Raw genomic sequence first — 16,838 nt, 5'->3', positions numbered from 1 at the left:
ATTAAGATCCTGTTTTACTCTAAGGTAACCTCCTTCGCTGTCCACTACACCTCGAATTTTGGTGTCATCTGCAAACTTACTAACGATAGCTCTTACGCTTGCATTCAGATCATTTATGTAAATGGCAAAAAAGAGGACCCAGCACTGATCCTTGTGGTACTCCACTGGTCACAGGCCTCCAGTCTGAAAAACAATTCTCCACCTCCACCCTCTATCTTCAACGTTTGAGCCAGTTCTGTATCCCAATGGCTAGTTCCAGCTGTATTCCGTGAGATCTAAACTTGCCAATCAGTCTCCCATGGAGAATCTTGTCGAATGCATTACTGAAGTCCATATAGATCACATCTACCGCTCTGCCCTCATCAATCCTCTTTGTTACGTCTTCAAAAAACTTAATCAAGATTGTGAGATATGATTTCCCACGCACAAAGCCATGTTGGCTATCCCTAATCAGTCGTTGTCTTTCCAAATGCATGTACATCCTGTCCTTCAGGATTCCCTCCAAAAACTTGCCCACCACCGACGTCAGGCTCACTGGCCTATAGTTCCCTGGCTTGTCCGTGCCACCCTTCTTAAACAGTGGCACCACGTTTGCCAACTCCAGTCTTCTGGCACCTCTCCTGTGACTATCAACGGTACAAATGTGTCAGTAAGAAGACTCATTCCTGATGAAGGGCTTATGCTCGAAACGTCGAATTCCCTATTCCTGAGATGCTGCCTAACCTGCTGTGCTTTAACCAGCAACACATTTTCAGCTGTGATCTCCAGCATTTGCAGACCTCATTTTTTACTCAGTAAGAAGCCCAGCAATCACTTCTCTAGCTTCCCACCGTGTTCGAGAGTACACCTGTTCAGGTCCTGGGGATATATACACGTTTACCCGTTTCAAGACATCCAGCATTTCCTCCTCTGTAATATGGATATTTTTCAACGTGAAACCATCTATTTCTTGACATTCAATACCTTCCATATCTGTTTCCACAGAAAATACTGATCCAAAGTACTCGTTTACTATCTACCCCATTTTCTGTGGCTCCACACGAAGGCTGGACTGCTGATCTTTGAGGGGCTCTATTCTCTCCCTAGTTATGATTTAGTCCTTAATGCATTTGTAAAAACCTTTTGGTTTCTCCTTAATTCTACTTGCTAAAGCTATCTCATGTCACCTTTTGCCCTCCTGATTTCCCTCTTATACTCTTCTCAGGATTCGCTCGATCGATCCTGTCTATACCTGACATATGCTTCCTTATTTATATTAATCAAACACTTTAGTTTCCCGCATTCCCTATACCTACCAGCCTTACGTTTCATCCTAACAGGAATATACTATCTCCGGATTCTTGTTATGTCATTTCTGAAGGCTTCCCATTTTCCAGCCGTCCGTTTACCTGCGAACATCTCCCCCCAGTCTGGTTTATAAAGTCCTTGCCAAATACCGTCAAAATTGGCCTTTCTCCAATTTAGAACTTCAACTTTTAGATCTGCTCGATCCTTTTCCATCATTATTTTAAATCTAATAGAATTATGGTAGCTGACCCCAAAGTGCTCCTCCACTGACACCTCAGTCACCTGCCCTGCTTTATTTCCCCAGAGCAGGCCAAGTTTTGCACCTTCTCTGGTAGGTTCATCCACATACTGAATCAGAAAATTTTCTTGGACACACTTAACAAATTCTTCTTCATCTAGACCCTTAACGCTATGGCAGTCCCAGTCAATGTTTGGAAAGTTAAAATCTCCTACCATAATCACCCTACTTTCTTACAGATAGCTGAGATCTCCTTACAAGTTTGTTTCTCAATTTCCCTCTCACTATTAGGGGTCCATAATACATTCCCAATAAGGTGATCATCCCACTCTTATTTCTCAGTTCTACCCATATTATTCCGTGGATGTATTTCCAGGAATATCCTCCTCAGTACAGCTGTAATGCGATCCCTGATCAAAAACCTCACTCCCCCTCCTCTCTTGCTTCCCTTTCTATCTTCCCTGTATTATTTGTATCTTGGAACACTTAACTGCCAGTCCTGCCCATCCCTGGGCCATGTTTCTGTAATTGCTATTATATCCCAGTCCCATGTTCCTAACCATCCCCTGAGTTAATCTTCCTTCCCTGTTAGGTCCCTTGCATTGAAATAAATGCAGTTTACTTTACTAGTCCAACCTTGTCCCTGCCTGCCCTGACTGTTTGACTCGTTTCTGTTCTCAAATGTACCAATCTGAGATTGATCTATTTCCTCATTATCTCCCTGCGCCCCCCATACCCCGCCTTACTAGTTTAAATCCTCCTGAGCAGCTCGAGCAAATCTCCCTTCCAGTATTTTCGTCCCCGTCCAATTTAGGTTCAATCCATCCTTCTGGTAAAGATTCCTTCTACCCCAAAAGAGATCAGGTGATCCAAAAATGTGAATCCTTGTCCCATACACCAGCTCCACAACCATGCATTCATTTTCTCTATCCTCCTATTCCTGCCTTCATTAGCGCGTAGCACTGGGAGTAATCCAGATATTACTACTCTCGAGAACCTCCTTTTAAATTTCTGCCTAACACCCTGCAATCTCCGTCCAGAATCTCAAACTTTTCCCTTCCTATGTCGTTGGTCCAATGTGGACAATGACCTCTTGCTGGCCCCTTTCCCCCCATGAGAACATTCTGCACCCTTTCTGAGACATTCTTGATCTTGGCATCAGGAAAGCAACACACCATTCTACTTTTTTCTCTGCTGTCCACAGAACCTTCTGTCTGTACCTCAGACTAGTGTGCCCCCTAACACAATTGACCTCGTGGAATCCGACGCAACCTTGTTGCATTAGAGCCAGTCTCAATAAAAGAAAAGTGCCTGTTCGTGCTATGTTCCCCTGTGAATCCATCACCCCCTACAGTTTCCAAAACAGCATATTTCTTTGAAACGGGGACAGCCCCAGAATACTTCTGCACTAGCTTCTTACGTCTCTTACCTTCCTTGGAGTTAACCCATCTATGTGACTGTTTCTGAGACTTGCCCACCCCCTTCCTATAACTGCCACCATCACATACTGTTGCTGTTACAAATTCTTCATTGTCTTTAACTGTCTCTCCAACCAATCCATTTATTGCAGATATAATCCGCAGTAATCCTTAAATCCTCTTTCAACTTCCACATCTGACAAGAAGCGCATATGGTTCAACTAAAGCCATTTGTACTCCTTCACAATCTACTAACCCAGAAAAACAAAACTGTCTTATTCCTCTACAAAACACTGCCGAAGGTTAAATTAATATTTATGGCTTATATTTTAAGATTAATCAAGAGACATATCTCAAAAACATATAATTAAGGAAGAACCCACTCTACTCACTTCTGACTTTCTATAGGACACAGTTAAAACAATTCACTTATCTGGGTGGGAAATGTGCCCAAACAGTTCCTCCAAACCAATTTTACTTTCACTGTTTGTTAATTTCCCTAGGTGCACTCCGGCGATACGTCAATTCAAACAGCAAAGGCAGAAACTGTGCAGATACACTGTTCTGTCAGTTTCTTCCCCTCACCATGTGCTTCCTTTGTCTGTATTTTTCCCTCTTAAAACTGCTGTTGCTTTAACTTTTTTCCCAAAGTTCCAAAACAATGCAACAGCATACAAAACAGTAATTGCTGCTCCAGAAATTCGAGGAAATCACATCCAACACCTAAAGTACCTCAAAAAAAGGAGCAGCTGTTACAGTCAGAAATGTTTCCCGCCCAGACTTCTGAAAATCCACATACACTACTTCCACTGGTTGTCCGTGGTAGATGCTGCAAGAAACAACTTCAAATAATTCCGAAGTTTGTCAGGCATGATTTATCTGTCAGAAATGCATTGTGATTCTCTGCAATTTTGCTGTTCATTTCTAAGTACCCAATATCTCATCTTATATAATGGATTCCAACTGTTTCCCTACATATGTCCAATTAGTTGGTCGGCAGTCCTCCACATTATCTCTTCTTTCCTGCGTACATAGATGGATCATGTCTACTATCTTTCAGTTATCTACAATGGTTATGGCCTTTGCAGGATCTGCAAGAAGATAAAACACAGTCACCGACAGTTCAATCAATATGCTGTTTTATTTCTGACATTTTGATATGAAGTCTCTCTGGCCCATCAGACATAGCAATGATCAATCTAGCGCCATTTTCAAGTACTACCTTGTTGCTGACATGAATTATCTTTATAACTTTAGTTCCACAAGTCCCATGTGATCACTTGCTTTACGCTGAGATTTCCTGGCGCTTTCTCCATGAAGACAGATACCTTACAAATTTCCACAGTTGGCCTTACTTTTGTTTTCTTTGGTATATGGATAGTAGATTTAAGCAGTCTTTGTGTTTCCTGTTTTTTGTATTCATGTTATTTTTGATTTCCTGAACACTTTCTTCGTCCTTATTTTTAGAAAAGTAAATCTCTCGTAATGTTCAGGTTTCCACAACATCTGGAATTCTTCTGAACCTGCTTCCTTGGATTTAATGCAATCATTAATTTCTTATGTAAACCATTAATGAGTCATCTTCCCTTTCTTTGGTGGTTTGTAACTTAGTGATATGTACGTATTTTTCAGACTTGACAGTATTTCTATCACTAACAGCGAATGTTTGTCTCACAATAAAACTCATATTGTATTTTTCCAATTCACTTGACACTCTAGCCTTCGGGTTTCCATGATATTTGAGTGTAATGTTCAAACATTCTATATTGCTTGCAGGCGCCGTGTAAAATGCAACATATTAATGTCACGATTGTCCAATAGCTGCCTCAGAGCAAGGTAAGTAATTAATCCTTCTGACCACACAACACCATGCCCGAACTAACCTGCTCTCTGCTTTGGTTCACAACACACTCTTCAGCCTACCTCATAAACACTTAAGGGATTTATTTTTCACAGCATGAGCAATCATTTAGTTAACGCAGTTTAGATGCAATTTTAGATCATCCGGTATTACTGCAGCACCCATAATATTTGCATATCTAATTTCCAGAGAATCGGATGCAGAAAATTGCACAACAGTTTTGGTTTAGTAATGTAAGGCACCAATGTTTGTTCCTCCTTGTTGTTTGCAAGTTCCATGTAAACTGATTCTGAAGAAGCTGAGGGATGTGCTCTGTGGTGCTATTAGTGATAGACGTGGACAAGACATTAGGGACGCTCACCCCGATACTGAGATGATCTGAAGAAATGCCCATCAATACAGGACAAGCATCAATAACCTTCCCCGCTCGGCCAGGACAAATGTCTCCCTATTCCCTCTACTCCCTCACACTCTTTGTATATCTGTTACAGCATCTATGCCCGAACAAGGATCTTGCTCCACCAGTCACACTGTTGCATGCAACATTCTCTTTCCTTCACTCTCTCTGTCACTGAAAGCAAATCGAGATTGAATTTATTGTTTTGCCAACATTGTACCAGTGACACAATTTGATGGTGGGGACATCAAAATGCGAACATTTTGAAAATTAGGGAGAGAGCAGATGCCATCGAGATGGAAGAAGCCTGGGTATCAATCATCTTGCTCTGCAAGAACTTAGGAAATACTCACTATCATAGATACTTTTTCATATGAAACATATTCACAGTAAACAGAAATACGACGACCCAGGGAATTCAGCAGCCAGAAGAGTAACATCACAGAGGATGGCAGTAGCTGTGTGATTTTGAAATTAAGTTGATGTAATCTTCATAAGTGTCTTATTGAAACAGCATATTGTTAGAGAGTTGGGGGCAGTTGTGGGAGGTGGGTTGGTTAAAATTGTAAGTAGTTGTGGCGTAATGTTCACTTTTCGAGTTAAAAATAAATTGGCGTTATTTTCTTTAAATAGTGGAATTTGGGAGTTCGCTGTCACTCATATTCTAATAGATTACGAGGTGAGGTGAGCTTTCCTGGGCGTTTGGTTTAATTAACAGAAGCGTTCACCACCATATCGTTACATTTGCAGCGAGCAACACAGAAATAAATATAAGTGAGAAGGTTAAACATGAGGGTAAGTAAGTCAGTCATGTAAAGAAAGACTGTAAGAGATTTTTGATACAAAAAGGACAAAGGAGAGGCAAAAATGGGCATCTGATCACCAGAAATTGACACAGGATAGATAGTAATGTGGAACAAGGAAATGGCTGAGGAGCTGAAAAATTACTTCGTGTCAGTCTTCACGGTTGAAAACGCAAGTAATATCCCAATCATTGAAAAGACTTAATAGGCAGGCCTGAGTAAGGTGGGCATCAACTAGGAAAAGGTGCTGGGAAAACTGAATGACCTGAAGGTAAGTAAATTACCTGGACCAGATGGACTCCACTCCAGATTTCTAAGGCAGATAGTTGATGAGACAGTGGAGACATTGGTGGTGATCTTTCAGGAATCTCTCGAATCAGGGAGATTCCCAGAGGACTGGAATATCGCTAACGTGATACACCAGATTGAAAAGGGAGGAAAGTACTAAACGGAAAATGTAGACTGACTAATCTAAACTTGGCTGTGTGTAAGATCCTGGAATCCATTGTGAATGATTAGATTTCTGAATACTTGGATGTGAATAGTAAATTAGGACAAAGTTAGCTGGTTTCCTCAAGGGGAGGTCATGCCTGGATAATCTGCTGGAAAACCTTGAGGACGTAACGATCAGCTTAGAACAAGAGCCAATGGATGTCATCCACCTGGACTTCCAGAAGGTCTTTGACAATGTGCCGTCAGGAGGCTACTGAATAAGGCAAGGGCCCATGGTGTTAGAGGCAAGGTGCTCGCATGGATAGAAGTTTGGCTGTCTGGCAGGAAGTAAAGAGTGTCGATAAAAGTGTCCTTCTCAGGATGACAGCCGGTGACGAGTGATATTCCATAAGGCTCAGTGTCGGGACCACAACGTTTCACTTTATACATTGACGATCCATACGAAGGATCTGAAGGCATTCTAGCTACGTTTGAAGATGAAACAAAGATAGGTACAGGGACAGGTAATATCGAAGAGACAGGAAAGCTCAAGAAGGTTTTGGATATTATGGATAATGGGCAAAGAAGTGGCAGATGGAGTACAAAGTGGGAAATTGTGGGAACATGCACTTTGTTAGGAAGAATAAAAATATGTACTACCGAGAAAATTCAGATGTCTGAAGTGCAAAGTGACTTGGGAGTTCTACGCCATGATTCTCTCAATGGAAACTTGCAGGTTGATTCAGTAGTCAGGAAGGCAAATGCAGTGATGGAATTTATTTGGAAAGTATTTGAATATAAAATCATGGATATACTTCTGAGGCTCTATAAGGCTCTGGTCAGACCATATTTGGAGCATTGTGCGCTGTTTTGAGCCCCATGTCTCAGGGAGGATATGCTGACCTTGGAATGGGTTCACAGGAGGTACACGAGAATGGTCCCAGGAATGTAAAGCTTAACATATGAGAACATTTGAGGACTCTGGGTCTGTTCTTGATGGAGTTCAGAGGGATGTGGGGGGGGGGGGGGATCTAATTGAAACAGACTGAATACTAAATGACCTGGACAGTGCGGACGGTGAGAAGACTTCCATTGGTAGGAGACTCTAGGACCCAAGGATACAACCCTATAGTAAAGGGAAATCCTTTTAGAACGGAGGTAAGGAGAAACATCTTCAGCCAGAGAATGGAGAATCTATGGAATTCATTTTCACAGAAGGCAGCGGAGGTCAGGTCATTGTGTATATTTAAGATAGAGATGGTTAGCTTCTTGAGTATCAAAGGGATCAAGGGTTACAGGGAGAATGCAGGACAATGGTTTTGAGAAACTTGTCAGCCATAATTCAATAGTGGACCAGACTCGATGGGCTGAATGGCCTAATTTCTGTTCCTATATCCGATGATCTTATTATCGTAAGCCACAGTCTATTGCTACCCTCTCTCTCTTACTTTGTCCCTCCTGACAGCAAAATGCGAGAGTAAAAAATCCCTGAGTCATCTTTACCAAACTTGGAGCATTCCTGTTGAGGATTCATGGGAATCGCTCCACTGCTTGAAGGAAAGGAAATTCTGCCAAATCCAACTGTTCCAGGAAGAAGTCTCATACCAGCAGCTTGTTTGAGTAGAATAACGTCAGAGACAGATTATCAGTTGGGACACGTTATCTCTTTTCCATTTGAAATGAGTTCAACTAGTATGAAACTCTGGAAACCTTTTCTTATTCTTTTTCGTCTTCAGACATGTGCAATTGTGTATGTGTCTGTACGTGTATGATGCTGTGTCTCACATTTTTGGGGGAAAGAGCGAGTTTACACTTCAAACCTATTGTAACCAGTGGAGACGTGGGGCTGGAAAAGGACACAGCGACCCTCCAACATTTGTCGGAGTAGAAATGAGAAATTCACACGGGATGTTCAAATGGGAATTCTCTTCCCCAGAGGTTTCATCTCAAGATGGCAGGTCAACACCACCACTTTCAGCGTAATTAGACATGGTCTATAAATTTTGGCCTGTCAACAACACCCGCATTCCATGAAAAAATCTAAAATGTTAAACCGCTGCAGAATTAATTGGGTGGGAACAAGACAGATAGATAAAGCCTGTTGCCTTCCAGAATTGTGCTGCCTGTGTACTTTGGTTTTGTGCAGTTTCCTAGTATTGTGCCTGGGTGCTTGCATTTATTCAAAGTTGTGTTTTGCAACATTTGACAGACATGTGAATGGAGGAAAATTGTGGAAAGACTGAAAAGTGCTGCGCAGACGACAATCAGATCAGCCATGATCATATTGTCTGGTCAAGCAATGACAACGTCTCTAATGACCCACTCCTGCTCCTCAGTTCTCTCTTCCTATGTTCCATTCAGTCCTTAAAGCCACTTGTATAGGAGCAGATGGAGACCACTTGCTCCAAATACCTGGTCCGCAGTATTACATGATATCATTCAGTCCCTCAATACTGTGTGGATTTCTGTGGGTTGGAAAATGTGATGGAAAATCCAAGCTGTGCATGGAAGTGGTCTCCCACCTCTTTAAAGAGTGTCTCCTCTCTGCAAGTGGTGTTTCATTTGTTGGTCATGTTGTAGAAACGGATTCATGTGAATATCGGGCACATACCTATCCCAGAGATGGCTCACAAAATTCTTTTCTCTCAAGTCCTCACCATTCAATAACAACATTTCCATGAAAATTTAAATCCATTAACTTTCCAAAGACAGAATATGAGAACATAAAAACAGGAGTAGTAATTTGGATGCTCACACCATTGTATGCTATCATGGCTGACCTACTGTTGACATTACCTCTTCTTTAATGCGCAATTTTCACACCCCTCAGCTCTCTGACAGGTCATAAATCCATCTACCTCCTCTTTAAATAATTGGAGTGATATCACCCCCCTAACTTTCTAGATCTGAGAATTTCTGACATTCACTACCCTCTATGAGAAGAAAATACTCTCCACACAGAAACCATCACGTATTAACATTAACAAAAGTGTTTAATTGACCTGCTTAGGTAAAAGGGATTGACCCTGATATCAAGGCAGGATTTGACTGCAGATGTTATCCACAGAGGTACTTAAATATCCAGAATCATGCATCTCGAGTAAAAATAAAAATACAAGCCATGGAATTTATCACCTTCTTTGTGTCTCTGTAGAACATAACGAGTGATTATCCTCACCATCAAGTTTCAATGCAAAGACCTCTTATTCTCTGGCAGTGCTACAGATTAACCTTTACTCACTCCTCTTTTACCATCAGCATAGGGATTAGTCTCATGAAATTCCTCTACACAGCCTCTATTGTAATGAGATAATTCCTTTTAAAGGAGAAAAATCAATCCATAATACCCCAAATACTGCCTCAAATTAACTCTCAGTGAGGATCACAATAATTCCTTTTCCTCACTTACTCGTCTCCGTATCTTCATTAAGACATAAAAACCCATTCCTTCTCTATGCACTGCCACTGTTGTGGAATTTAAAAGTTCTGCTAGCGCGGATGAAATGATCTTCAGTCGGAGCCCAGAGTGCGGTTCGACAATCAGTAACTTTATTAAAGTATGTAACGCCGGCGGAGACCAATCGAGGTTTGAATCTCGATTGCTCTAACGTTTCCCGTGCGATGTTACAAGTTATATACTTCATGAGTCAGGATGTAGGAGATTGGGTATGAATGAGTGTGAATGGTGGTACTCATGGCTGGAGTATGTGTGAATGTCAAGCTTCCTGCCGTCCTCGGAGAGTCGGCAGCATACACAGAAGGTGTGCTGTTTGTCTTTAAGTGAATGGGTCCGGGTGCTATCGGCTTGTCTCTCCGTGAGGGCTGAAGGCTAGTTACTTCCAAAGTGTTATGTTCATCCTTTTGTGTATGACTGTTTTACATGATCAGGTTATGGGTGTGTGTCAGTTGGAGTCTTGACGAGATTATAAGGTGGGTTTCGATCTGTGAGTCATGACCATTGTCTGGAGTCCTGACTAGTGTCTGGTCTGGTGTGTATTTGGATCTGTCTTTGGGTCCCTTCTCCCAATAAATGGATACCGCTGGCTTAAAATGGATACTGCTGGTTTAAAATGGATACTGCTGGTTTAAAATGGATACTGCTGGTTTCCCCGATGTGGGCCTTGCTCCACGGTAAACACGGGGTGGTTTATGCCCACCTCCAGTTCCTTACATCTGCATGTCAGTATCGATAAAGCCAGCAACCCGTGGAGATGTACGTCACTCTTGGCGAGAGACTCAGTCAGAAAGATTGCACTTGAAATAGGGAATGGTCACCTACCTGAATGGAAATGAAGTGCAGGAATAAGGAAAACAGGCAGAGGAAGGGAGCTAACTTTATTTTTGTTTTTCTCTCACGGAATGTGTGCAGCCATGGTCAAGCCAGCATGTTATACTGAGCTTGCGCTGAGTGACTGGTTCAGCTGTTCCACAGGCCAGTCAAGAGTAAAACACATTGCTGTGGGTTTGCCCAGACATGACTGGGGAAGGATAACGCATTGACTTTTCTGAAGGACATGATAAAAGCAGATGGGTCTTTTCTCACAAATGATGATCGTCTCAGTTCAATTACATCAATTTCGTTCATGAGATATCAACAGATTATTATTCTGTGCCTCTAGATTATGTGTCAATGAGGGGATCAGACAAGAGATATTGTGGCTGCAAATGGGAATCCAAGATGATGGATAGCCTCCTACGTGCCAGGATCCAGGATGTCTCAGAGCGGCTGCAGAACGGTCTCACCGCGGTGGGGGTGCAGCCAGAAGTCGTTGTGCACATTGGTACAAATGACACAGGTAGAATTAGTGATGAGGTCATGCAGAGTGATTATAGAGAGCTCGGAAAAAGGTTAAAAGACAGGACCACGACAGTGGTATTATCCGGTTTACTTCTGGTGTTCTGTGCTAGTGAGGGTAAGAACAGGCGAACATGGCAGATGAATGCGTGGCTGAATAATTGGTACAGGAGATAGGGATTCAGAGTTTTAGATCACTCGGATTTTTTGTGAGGCACAGGTGACCTATTCAGAAAGGACGGTTTGTACCTGAATTAGAAGGGGACTAATATCTTGACAGCCAGGTTTGCTAGTGCTACAAGGGAGAGTTTCAACTAGATTCGCTGCCGTGGGGGACGGCGTGGGGGACGGCGTGGGATCCTCAACAGCAGGGTTGCAAGTGCGAGGCTGAAAGGAGATACTGTAATCACAAACAGAAAAAGTGCAGAGATAGGTTAGGCAGGAACACGACATGGAGCAAGGAATGCCTGTTGGATTAAATTTCATCTGTTTCAATGTAAGATGGCTGACAGGTAAGGCCGACGAACTCAGTGCATGGATAGGTGCGTGGGACTGTGATATTATAGCCATTACAGAAACATGGCTAAGTGAGGGACAAGACTGGCAGCTTAATGTACCAGGGTACAGGTGCTTTATGCGAGGCAAAGATGGTGGAAGGAGATGTGGGGGTTTCATTTTTGATTAAGGCGAGTACCATAGCAGTAATCAGAGATAAAATAGCTGATGGATCATCCAGTGAGGATTTGTGGGGGAAGCTAAGAAATAAAAAGGGAATGATGGTATTATTTGGGTTGTACTATAGCCCCCTCCCAATAGTAAAAAGGAATTAGAATAATTGAAATATGTAGAGATTGGGGAGGCTTGCAGGGCCAATAGGATTGCCGTAGTCGTAGATTTTAATTTTCCGAACATTGACGGAGCATTACCTAGAATTAAGGACTGAGATGGTGTGTATCTATTAAGTGTGTTCAGAAACGTTTCCTCAAGCAGAATGTAGAGGGTGCAATTCGGGAAGGGGTAAAAACTTTACGTAACTTATCTAAGAAATAGGGCAGAACAGGAGACTGAGGTGATAGTGGGGGAACACGCTGGGACCAGTGACCATAGTTCTATTAGTTTTAAAATACTTATGGAGAAGGACAAACCTGGCCTGCATGTTCAAGTTCTAAATTGGGGCAAGGCGAATTTTGATGGAATTAGATAGGGGTTGGTTGGAGGAGTTTGTTTGCAGGCGAAGGGACTTCTGGCAAGTTAGAGGCTGTTAAAAGTGAAATGGCTGGAGTTCAAGGTCTATATGTTCCTGTGAACCCCCACCTTGTCTGAACTCAGATTTCTCCAGTTTCCTCATTTCCCCTCCCCCACCTTGTCTCAGTCGATTCCTTCGAACTCAGTATCTCCCTCCTAAACTGCAATTTTCTTCCTGACCTCTCCGCCCCCAGCCCACTCCGGCCTATCACCCTCACCTTGACCTCCTTCCACCTATCACATCTCCATCGCCCCTCCCCAAGTCCCTCCTCCCTACCTTTTATCTTAGCCTGCTGGACACACTTTCCTCATTCATGATGAAGGGCTTTAGCCCGAAACATCGTATTTCCTGTTCCTTGGATGCTACCTGACCTGCAGCGCTTTAACCAGCAACACATTTTCAGCTGTGAGGGTAAAAGGCAAGGTTGGCAAGAAGAGGGAACCCTGGATGTCAGGGCATATTGAGCCTTTGGCAGGCAAAAAGGAGGTGTGGCCGAGGTCCAAGCAGCTGGGATCAAGGGAATCCTTGGCGGTGTACAGGGAATTCAGGAGTTTACTGAAGAAGGAAATCAGAAGGGCGAAAAGGACCCACGCGGTAGTATTGCATGAAAATATTAGGGTGAATCCAAAGAGGTTCGTTAAGTATATTAAAGTTAAAAGAATAACTACATGAGAATATGACCCCTCAAGGTCCAAAGTGGACATGAATGTCTAGAACCATACGAGTTGTGAGAGATTCACAATGAATATTTCTCCTCTGTCTTTACCGTGGAGAAATACAAGAAGACTTGGGAGATTAACAAAGGTCGTGGTGATATCTTGGGGTAAGTTAATATCACAGGAGAAGACGTGTCGGATGCATTAGAATGTACGAAGATGGATAAAGCGACTGGTCCTAAACAGATGCATCCAAGAACACTGCAAGATGCTACAGAAGAAACTACGGGGACCTGGGTGATTTTTTTTTGCATCATTGTTAGCGGCGGATTAGGTTACAGAATGTTGAAGTGTAGCAAATGTTGTGCCATTATTCAAGAAGGGAAGCAAAGAAAAATCTGGGGACTATAGACCTGGAAGCCTAACATCTGTAGTATGTGGGTTACTTGAGAAGATTCTGAGGGATAAGAGATGCACAGGTTTGGAAAGACAGGGTTTGATTACAAATAGCATTTTTTTTCTATTTCCTACTGTCCATTTGGCCCAAGAAGGCCACACCGACCTTCTGAATAGCAACCCACCCAGTCCCATGCCCATAATCTAGATTTTCCCCTAAATAATGCCCATAAGGCTGTGGCCAATTCACCTGATCTGTACATCTTTGGATTTTGTAAGGAAAATGAAGCTCACAGAGGAAACCCACACAAACACAGAGAGCATGTGCAAACTCCACAAGAGAGTCACCCAAGGCTGAAATCAAACGCGGATCCGTGGCGCTATGAGGCAGCAGTGCTAACCACTGAGCCACCATGCAACCCTTGTTTATTTTTCAACGCAGTTCAACGACACAGGTACAAAATGTATTCTGCTCTTTACCAATGATGCACGTTCCAATGCCACAAACCATGGATAATTTATTGTCCACTGAAAATGTCATGTTACTATTATTTATTATTGTTTGTTGTTATTTATTTTAATAATTATTATTAATAGTTGTTTTTAGACTGGTACGATTGCATGACTTTGTGAGTGGGAGATCATGCCTCACAAATTTGCTTGAGTTCTTTGATGAAGTGACCAGGAATGTTGATGAGGGCAGCGCGGTAGACATAGTCTGTATGGTTTTCAGTAAGGCATTTGACAAGATTACCATTGATAGGCTGGTCTGCAAGGTTAGAATCGCATGGAATCCAGAGGGAGCTGACTAATTGGATACACAATTGGATTGATGGTAGTAAACAGAGGGTTATAGTGGAAGGATGCTCTCGACTGGAGGCCTGTGACACATGAAATGCCTCAGGGATCAGTGCTGGGCCCATTATTGTTTATTATCTATTTCAATGATATTCTTCAGAACGTACAAGGCATGATTAGTAAATTTGAAGATGACACTAAAATTGGTGGTATCATGGACAGTGAGGAAGGTTATCAGAAATTGCAGCAGGTTTTGATCAACTGGAGAAGTGGGCTGAGGAATATCTTTTGCAAACTTAGATCAATGTAGGAGGCTCATGGTGAATGGTAAGGCCTTACACAGTGTGGTTGAGCAGAGGGACCATGAAGTTCAGGTCCACGGTTCTCTGAAAGTGGAGTCACAGGTAGACATGAGCAGTGAAGAAGGCTTTTGGCTCACAGGCAGTCAACGATCAGGACATGGAGGATAGAAGTTGGTAAGTTATGTAGCAGTTATACAGGATATTGGTGACACTGCACTTGTAATGTTGTGTTCAGTTTTGGTCACGTTGCGATCAGAAGGATGTTTTTAAGTTGAAATGTGTGCAGACGGAATTTACGAAGATGTTGCCAGGACTCAATAGCATGAATTAAAGGAAGAGGTTGGACAAGCGAGAACTTATTTTCTTTGGAGCATAGGAGACTGAGGGGGATCTTATAGAAGTGTACAAGATTATGAGAGGCATGGAAAGGGTGAATGGACTGAGCCTTTTCTTTTCCAGAATTGGGGAATTGAGGACTAGAGAGCATCAATTTAAGGTGAGATGGGAAGGAATAAAAGGGAAACTGATGGAAACTGTATTACGCAGATAGTGGTACACAAAGGGAATGAGCTGTCAGCGGAAGTAGTTGAAGCATTTATATTAACGATATTTGACCGGCATTTGGACAAGTGCATCGACAGGAAAGGACGAGAAGTGACATGTGCTGAGAAAAGAGGTTAATGTGGATGGATATTTGTGTCAGCATGGACCAGTTTGGGCCAAAGGGCCTCTCTCCATGCTGTAGGACTTGATGACGCTATAAGTAGAATAGCATTTGGTTCAAACACTCATTCTTCCTTTGGTCATGGGTTTGAATAATACTTGGACAAAATTCTTTCAAGATAAATTTGCAGAGATTTTCCTTTTCAGTTTGATATGGAACAGGTGTGTGTGTGTGTGTGTGTGTGTGTGTGTGTGTGTGTGTGTGTGTGTGTGTGTGTGTGTGTGTGTGTGTGTGTGTGTGTGTGTGTGTGTGTGTGTGTGTGTGTGTTCTGCAGTGTTTTTCAAAGGGAAACATCAATGTACATATCCACGCGTCATTCTTCTTTCCATCATAATTTGAGCAACTTTGCTTTGGTCATATATATGTTGTTTTAAAAGATTAAAGAAATCTGTCTGACTTGTTCCTAACACTGACCCTGAGACACTCTGAGAACTATATCATTGGCCATATCACCAACCTAGTTATAATATTTTTTGTGGCTAGTGGACGAGTGGGTTTAGAAAAGGGAACAGCGATACAAAAACACAGGAAATTATCGACTCAGTCAGCCTAATGCTAGTGTAAAGGAGATTGTTGGAGGGGATTCTGAGGGATAGGATTTACATGCATTTAGAAAACGAGGACTTATTAGGAATAGTCAACATGGCTTTGTACGATGGAAATCATGTCTCATTAATGCGATTGATATTTTGAAAAGGTGACAAAGAAGGCACTGTGATATACATTGTTCACACAGACTTCAGCAAGGCATTTAATAAGGTTCCTCATCAAAGACAGAATACTAAGCTTAGGTCATATGGAATTCAGGAAATGTTTACCAATTGGATACAACATTGGATTGAAGGTAACGCGTTGTTTTCCAGACTGTAGGCCTTTGGGCCGGGTTGTGCTGAAAGAATCAGTGCTAAACTCAGTGCTTTTCACCATGTATATAAACAACTTGTATTTGATTATCGGAGGCATGGTTAGTAGGTTTACAGGTAACATAAAAAAGTGGGGCAATGGACAGTGATTATTTCAGAGTACAACGGCACCCTTGACAAACAAAGGGCCAAGGACTGGCAGATAGAATTTAATGCAGACATTTGTGAGGTTTTGAATTTTGGTAAATTAAAGCAGGGTAGTATAAATGTTTTTGAACAAAGAGACCTACGGATGCAGTTTCATAGTTCCTTGAAAGTGGAGTAGCAGATAGACAGAGTATTAATGTTCAGTCAGAACATTGAGTGTAGGAGATGGGGTAGCATATTACACTTCTACAGGACGTTGGTGAGGCCACTTTAAGAATACTGCGTACAATTCATTTGGCACTGCGAAAGGATGGATGTTGCTAAGCTTGAGAGGATGCAGAAAAGATTTACAAGGATTTTCTGGAACCTGAGGAATTGAGGTGCAGGACAGGATGAATAAATTGAGGTTATTCCCCCTGGACTGTTGGAGGCTGAACAGTGACTTGACAGAGGTTTATAAAATCCTGAGGACCAT

Source organism: Hemiscyllium ocellatum, chromosome 7, assembly GCF_020745735.1.
Source record: "Hemiscyllium ocellatum isolate sHemOce1 chromosome 7, sHemOce1.pat.X.cur, whole genome shotgun sequence".
Lineage (NCBI taxonomy): Eukaryota > Metazoa > Chordata > Chondrichthyes > Orectolobiformes > Hemiscylliidae > Hemiscyllium > Hemiscyllium ocellatum.
The sequence above is the reverse complement of the archived record's forward strand: the minus strand, read 5'-3'. Positions refer to the sequence as shown.